Source organism: Ochotona curzoniae, unplaced genomic scaffold (genome assembly GCF_017591425.1).
Source record: "Ochotona curzoniae isolate NIBS_2020 unplaced genomic scaffold, NIBS_Ocur_1.0 contig_1014, whole genome shotgun sequence".
NCBI classification, from domain to species: Eukaryota; Metazoa; Chordata; class Mammalia; order Lagomorpha; family Ochotonidae; genus Ochotona; species Ochotona curzoniae.
Genome location: NW_024464920.1, coordinates 42,434,925 through 42,441,723, shown reverse-complemented (window position 1 = coordinate 42,441,723; position 6,799 = coordinate 42,434,925).

Below are 6,799 nucleotides of genomic sequence, written 5' to 3'. Positions count from 1 at the left end.
AAAGTCAACCAACATCTCTACAACAAAAAGATAGGTTAACAAGAGAATCACACTAAGATGTATTTAATAAGTTTTTTTTTTTTAAAAAAAAAATATGTTTTATTTGTTGGAAAAGCAGAATGACACAAAGGGAGAAATAGAGTAATAGATCCTTCATCTCCTGGTTCATTCCTCAGATGGTCACAGTGCTTGGGGCTAGGCCAAGTGAAGCCAGGTCTCCCACGCGGGTGGCAGAGCTGCACGTACCTGGCCCATCATCCAGTCTTCCCAGATGCATTTCCTGGGAACTGCATCAGAACAGTGGGGACTCAAACCACTGCTCTGATATGGAATGCCAGCATTGGCAAGTGGCAGCTTCACTTGTTGTGCCACGACACGCATCACTTCTTCATAGTCTGACACTAGCCCTTAGAGTGAACCTTCTCAAGACCCAGCGTGAATGCTTCCATTGACCTAAGAGGAACAGGCTCAGTGGTGAAGCCCAGCCAGGCCCAGCTGTTCTGCAGGAGATGGGGCGGGAGGACCCCTTCCAAAATGATCAATCAGACACGGTAAATGAGAGGACTGCTTTGTGGTCAGCTCTGAGATGGAAAGCTAGAGGATAAGAGTGTTTTTAGGCTTCATGGGTTGCTTTGTGGAAAGGGACTCAGATGTTTTCTATTATTAGCTAATTTATCTGAAGGTTAAAAAAAAATGAGATCTTCCATCCTCTTGTGAGGGCTGGGCCAGGCCAAAGCCAGGAGCTTCCTCCAGGTCTCCCATGTGGGTGCAGGAACTTCAGCATTTGGGGCCATCTTGTGTTCTTGCCCAGGTCATTAACAGGGAAATGGATGAGAAGTAGAGCAGCTGTGACTCGAACCAGTGCCAATAGGAGATGCCAGAGGTGCAGGTGGTAGGTTTACCAGTGATGCTGCTGCTCGGACCCCAGGGGCTTGGGTTTGTAGGATCCACCTTAGAGAGGAGAGATCCTACTTGCGATGGTTTGACTTGGGAGAAGAAAGCCAGGAGTCAGGAAACAGGGCTGGAGAGGAACAGAGAAGCTCTACTTCTGGGGCCATCGCACTGGGGTGTGGCTTCCAGAGTCCCAACAAGGGAAAGAAACTAGACCAAAAAGAATCTGCGGTAGCTGTTCTGCTCATACAAAGATCACGGTAAGCAAGCTCCGATGGGTGGGGTTTTGGTATGTCAGTGATGACCCCAGAGGAGGTGTGACTCACAGGAAGGGTCCGAGGGAGTTTCTGAAATACTCCTCATGCCCTCTTCTTTCATTCCTGGTATTCCAGGGATGTGCGTGATGATTGGCTAATTTCTCTGTTTTGGTGATCTTCCTTCTACCTTCTCACCCCCAAATCTGCCATTCTGAGGTGCCTAGCCCTAGCTATTGTGAGATGGGGCTAGAGTTTGAACCCAGGTCTCCCAGAGTCTTCCACTGTGCCAGTTCTCAACCATGGTGTTGCCTCCGATTCCCTGAGCTGTTCTCTCAGAGGGCTGCAAAGGTCAACCCTGGCTGTCCCACTGTATGCACACATGTACCTTTCTCTGTGGAATGGCTGCATGTGCCCTTACCATGCCTAGAACGAGCTGCCAAGAAGGTCGAGAAACATTGCTAAAAACCACTCACCTGGCTTAAGAAAAAAAAAGAGAGCAAAGCGAATTAAAGATCATGAGGTCCTGAATCTGTGGCCACCGTGGTGTCTGCGTCTGCACTCCTCTCTCTGCGGTGGCTCAACTGGGTCGGCATTGAGTGCACAGGTCTAACCAGAAGGTCCTGAGTGGGGATGAGATGGAGAGGCAGGTGCAGGTAGGGCAGGCACCCAAGCTGCATCTACTGCGGCTAGGAGCCGGAGCCACGCTGGCGCAGCAGCCCAGAGAGGCCTGAGATGGGAGGCGCTTGTCTCTCCCCGTGGTCCTCCTTGTTGGTGTTCCCACTCCCAGGTGTCCCACCTGTGCCCATCCCTCCCCCAGCACCAGGGGTCCATTTGCATTCGACTTCCACCAGCTTCCTTTGGGCTTTGTTCCATGTGGTGGTGTTGGTGAGGGCTGCTTTCTTACCACAGTGAGGCCCCCTGCCAACCTGGGCAGCCTTACCCTCTAGCCTCTGTGTCTCTAACCCTGTTGGAAATAAGCTCTTGTGTCAAGTTTAAGACCAGAGGGCCAACATGGACAGGTGATTAAGTGCTGTGGGTAGGAGTAGAATGCTCTTGTCTAACTAGCTGGGGTCAAAGTCTGCATCAATCCCTTCCTTGGGAATCAAAGTAGAACCTAGCTCTGAAGGTTTGCGTGATGACCCGGTGAGGTGGCATTCACCAAGTGCCCAGAGTGTTGCTGGTGGGTTTGTGTGCTGCATGGGGGATGGGCGGTGAAGGGTTAACAGGCAAGTCATGCCCTGCTGATACTGAGGACACATCTGATGCATATGTAACTGGTGGTTCTCTTAGCACGAATATAAAGTTGGATATGAAAGGAAATGCTTAAACACAGTTTTAAAAATTCCAGTATTATGGGCCTGGCACGATAGTCAATAGCGTAGTGGTTAAAGACCTCGCCTGGCACACAGCAGGGTCCCATATGGCCCTGGTTCTAATCCCGGCAGCTCCACTTCCCATCCAGCTCCCTGCTTGTGGCCTGGGAAAGCAGTCAAGGACGGTCCAATGCTTTGGGATCCTGCACCCGCGTGGGAGACCTGGAAGAGCTCCTGGCTCCCGGCTTCGGATTGGCTCAGCTTCAGCCGTTGCAGCCACTTGGGGAGTGAACCATTGAATGGAAGATCTTCCTCTCTGTATGTCCGCCTTTCCAATAAAAATAAATAAATCTTAAATAAATAAATCTTTTTAAAAAAATTCCAGTACTATGAAGAGAATTCAGAAAAATTGCCAGTGTCTTTACAAACTGCTTGCTAACCTCCGTTATAATACCTTTCCTTCATTATTGGGCTGCTTAATCTTTTATCACCTTGCCTTTGTCCCAGTGTTGGTACTGGCCTAAAGTGTGTGTTGTGCCCACATCTCCCTGCATTGGCAGGAAGAGGCAGGCCCCTGGGAGTGGTCACATCAGCAGGGTTCCTCCCTGGTGAGCAGGACCAGTGTCCTTGTTAGAGATGGAGTGGAGCCCGGCACAGTGGCCTAGTTGCTGAATCCTTGTCTTGCATGCACCAGGATCCCATATGGACACATTTGTGTCTTGGTTCCTCCACATTCCACCCAGCTCCTGCTTGTGATTTGGGAAAGCAGTAGAGAATGGTCTAGAGCATTGGACCCTGCATCCATGTGGGAAACCTGGAAGAAGCTCCTGACTCCTGGCTTTGGATCAACTCAGCTTCAGCTGTTGCACCCACCTGGGGAGTGGACCAGCAGACAGATCTCTCTGTCTCTGCTTCTCACTGTATATCTACTTCTGCCTTTCCAATAAAAATAAAAAATCATGAAGAAAAGGGGGGGAGGAGGTTCTGTTGTTCCTTAAGCTACACAAGGCTACAGTGTGGAAAGAGAATTAGCCAGCATCATTATAATGAACCTCTTGGCCTCCAGAACTTTAATAAATACATTTCCATTGTTAAGTTGCCCAGTCAAGTGTATCTTGTTACAGTAGTCCAAATGGACCAGGTTGCATCTCTTCTTGTGAACAGTGGTTAAAGCAAACAGGAAATCAGTCTTTCTGGTGTGGTTAATCAAGATTTTTGTGTTTTATACGAATAGTTGGAAATCTCTTTGTTGATCCCAGAATAAATGTTCTATACCAGCACCTTTTCTTAGGGTTGCCAAGCTTGAGGAAATAATCAGCTTCTTACTGTAAAGGAACTGTAAGCTTTCAGGGCATTTCAAGGTTTTCCGTTGTCAGAGACTCGTGACTGTCACCAGTAGCTGGTATGCTCCACGTGGCCTCCATTACCTCATCATCCAGTTGTTTTGATATCTTCACAGCTACTAGTAATTTCTTGACAAATCGGGAAGAAATTGGAGTCTGTCCCTGGGGTTGTTCTCTCTGACTCCCTCTTTATTCTCCAATCAAGCATTTCACAGCCGAGTTATTACTGTTGGAAATGTGCCTCCAGTCCTTGATGAAGTGCCACCTGTGGTGTTATCTGGAACTGATTTTTTTTTGTGTGTCTCAGCATCACAATTTTTTTGTGAGATTGTTCATCTTTTTATCTCATCATTTTTGATATTTTTCCTAGAGAATTTCAAAAATGTGCTTAAAGGTACAAAGGATGTTAAATAAACCTATATCAAGGATCTGCAAATTTCTTTGTCTTTGGAAGTCAGAGTTACTGAAAGAGACAGATCCTCTATTCATTGATTCACTTGTCAAATGGCTCAATAGCCAGGAGCCTGGAAATCCATTCAGATCTCCTATATGAATGCTAAGTCCCCAAGGACTTGGACCATTTTCCCACTGCTTTCTTAGACACATTAGCACAGAGCTGAATTGGAAGAGAAACAGCTGGCACTTGAACTGGTACTCCCATATGGATTGCTGGCATTACAAAGGAGTTTACACTACTGCGCCACAACACTTTTCCTGGAGTTTGCAAAGTCTTATATGTTTTGCTGAAAAAAATTCCAAAGCATATCACCAAGCTGTGGCTACAAGGAAGTATTTTTAACCTCTTCCTGGCAAGAACCCAAAATGTTCTCTAGTTAGACATCACTGACAGAAGAGAGATAGATAAAGAAAAGTTGGAATAAGGAGAAACCAAGATGTTAAAAGATGGCCATTAAAATCGATTCCAAATTTGTACAAAAAGATGTGATAGGAGCCAGTGTTTTTGCATAATTAGTAAAGCTGCCGCCTGACACATCGTCATCCCTTGTGGGCACCAGTCTGTGTCCTGGCTGTGCTCCACTTTCCATCCAGATCCTTGCTGATGCAGCTAGGAAAGCCGCAAAAACCAGCCCAAGTGCTCGAACCCCTGCACCCGCATGGGAAACCTGGAAGAAGCTCCTGGCTTCTGGCTTGGGTCAGTGTTGGCCACTGCAGCCATCTGGGGAGTGAACTAGTGGACAGAAGATCTCCCTCTTTGTCTCTGCTCTCCCTAATCCTGCCTTTCAAATAAAAACAAATCCTTCAAAAACATAAAATAAGATGCAACCCTGTGAACCTTTGGCAGGGGTCTCTTCAAGGGTCCTAGTGGGCTCCAAAAGCTCAGCCTTTGCATTCAAGGCAAGCTCCCCTGGGGTGGGAGTCAGCTTACTCTGCACCTTGCTGGGATGCTCTCTGGACTCCCAGTGCATTGATCATGCCCCTAATGTGGATGTGGACTTAACCTTCTCATGTGCCAACTCCCTGAAGGAGTCCCAATGACCCCTGGCCTCGCTGTCGGCCCTAGGAAATCCCTGGCCTCCACTGGGCTGAGCACAACGCCCTGGTATAACCACTCTCCCATTTAGCGGTATCATTTACTCCTCATATAGTTATCTGATTGGATTTCTTGTCCTCAGGCACCTTCTGGGACACAGGATACACATCAAAAGTATATTTTTTATTTATTTTCATTGGAAAGGTAGATTTACAGAGAGGAGAGACAGAGAAAGCTTCTTCAGGGACTCCCACATGGGTTCAGGGACCTGAGGCTTGGGCCATCCTCTGCTGCTTTCCCAGGCTGTAAGTGGAGATGGATTGGAGGTGAAGCAGTTGGGATATGAACTGGTGTACATATGGGATGCTGGTACTTGGGGGTGGAGGATTAGCCAGTTGAGCCATTACACCAGTACGAAAAAGTGTACTTTCACAATTAGCTTGTTAGATGTTATTCTGTTATATATCCAGCCCAAGTTGTTTGAAAACATTTTTTAAAGGTTTATTTATTTCTATTTGAAAGATAGAGGAGACACAAAGGAATCTTCTGTCTATTGGTATACTCCCCAAATGACTACAATGGTTGGAGCTGGGCCTTTCTGAAGCCAGGAGCCAGGAGCTTCTTCAGGGTCTTCCACATGGGTGTAAGGTTACAAGGCTTTGGACCAACCTCTACTGTTCTTCCAGGCCATAAGCAGGGACTGGAAGGGAAGAGGAGTAGCTGGGACACAAACTGGCACCCATAAGGGATCCTGGTATATGCAAGTTGAGGACTTAGCCACTGAGCCCTGCATAAATTTTTTAAAGATTTATTTGAAAGGCAGAGTGGCAGAAGGAGACAGAGATCTTCCATTGGCTGGTTCACTCCCAGATGGTCACAATGGCCAGAGCTGAGCAGATGTAAAGCAGGAGCCAGGAGCTTCCTCTAAGTTTCCCACACGGGTGCAGGAGCCCGAGAATTTGAGCCATCCTCCACTGCTTTCTCGGGTCATAAGCAGGGAGTTGGATCAAAAGTGGGGCAGTTGAGACATGATCTGGTGCCCATAAAGGATGCTGGGACTGCAGGTGGAGGATTAGCCGATTATGCCACTGTGCCGGGTCCAAATGCTTATATTTTCAAAGATTGATTTGAAAGGCAGAGTGACAGAGGAAGGAGAAAGATATTCTATGTGCTGACTTCTTATCCAAATAGCCCCGATGGCCAGGGTTAGGCTAGCCAGAAGCCAGGAGCCAGGAGCCCGGAACTTAGTTTGGGTCCTCCATGTGGGTAGCCAAGGCTATGTACTGGGATTATAATCTGCCTTCCCCGGGTGGGGGGTGGGGGCGGGCACTAGGAAGCTGAATGGGAAGCAGAGCATCAGGGATTCCAACAGAGGTGTTAGGATGGGGTGTGGCAGAATGAACACACTGCACTGCAGCACTGGCCCCAGGGCTTACATATTAAACAAAAAGCTACCCCTAGCTGGTAGGTTGAAATAGAGCTGAGTAAAAGTATTTGTAATCC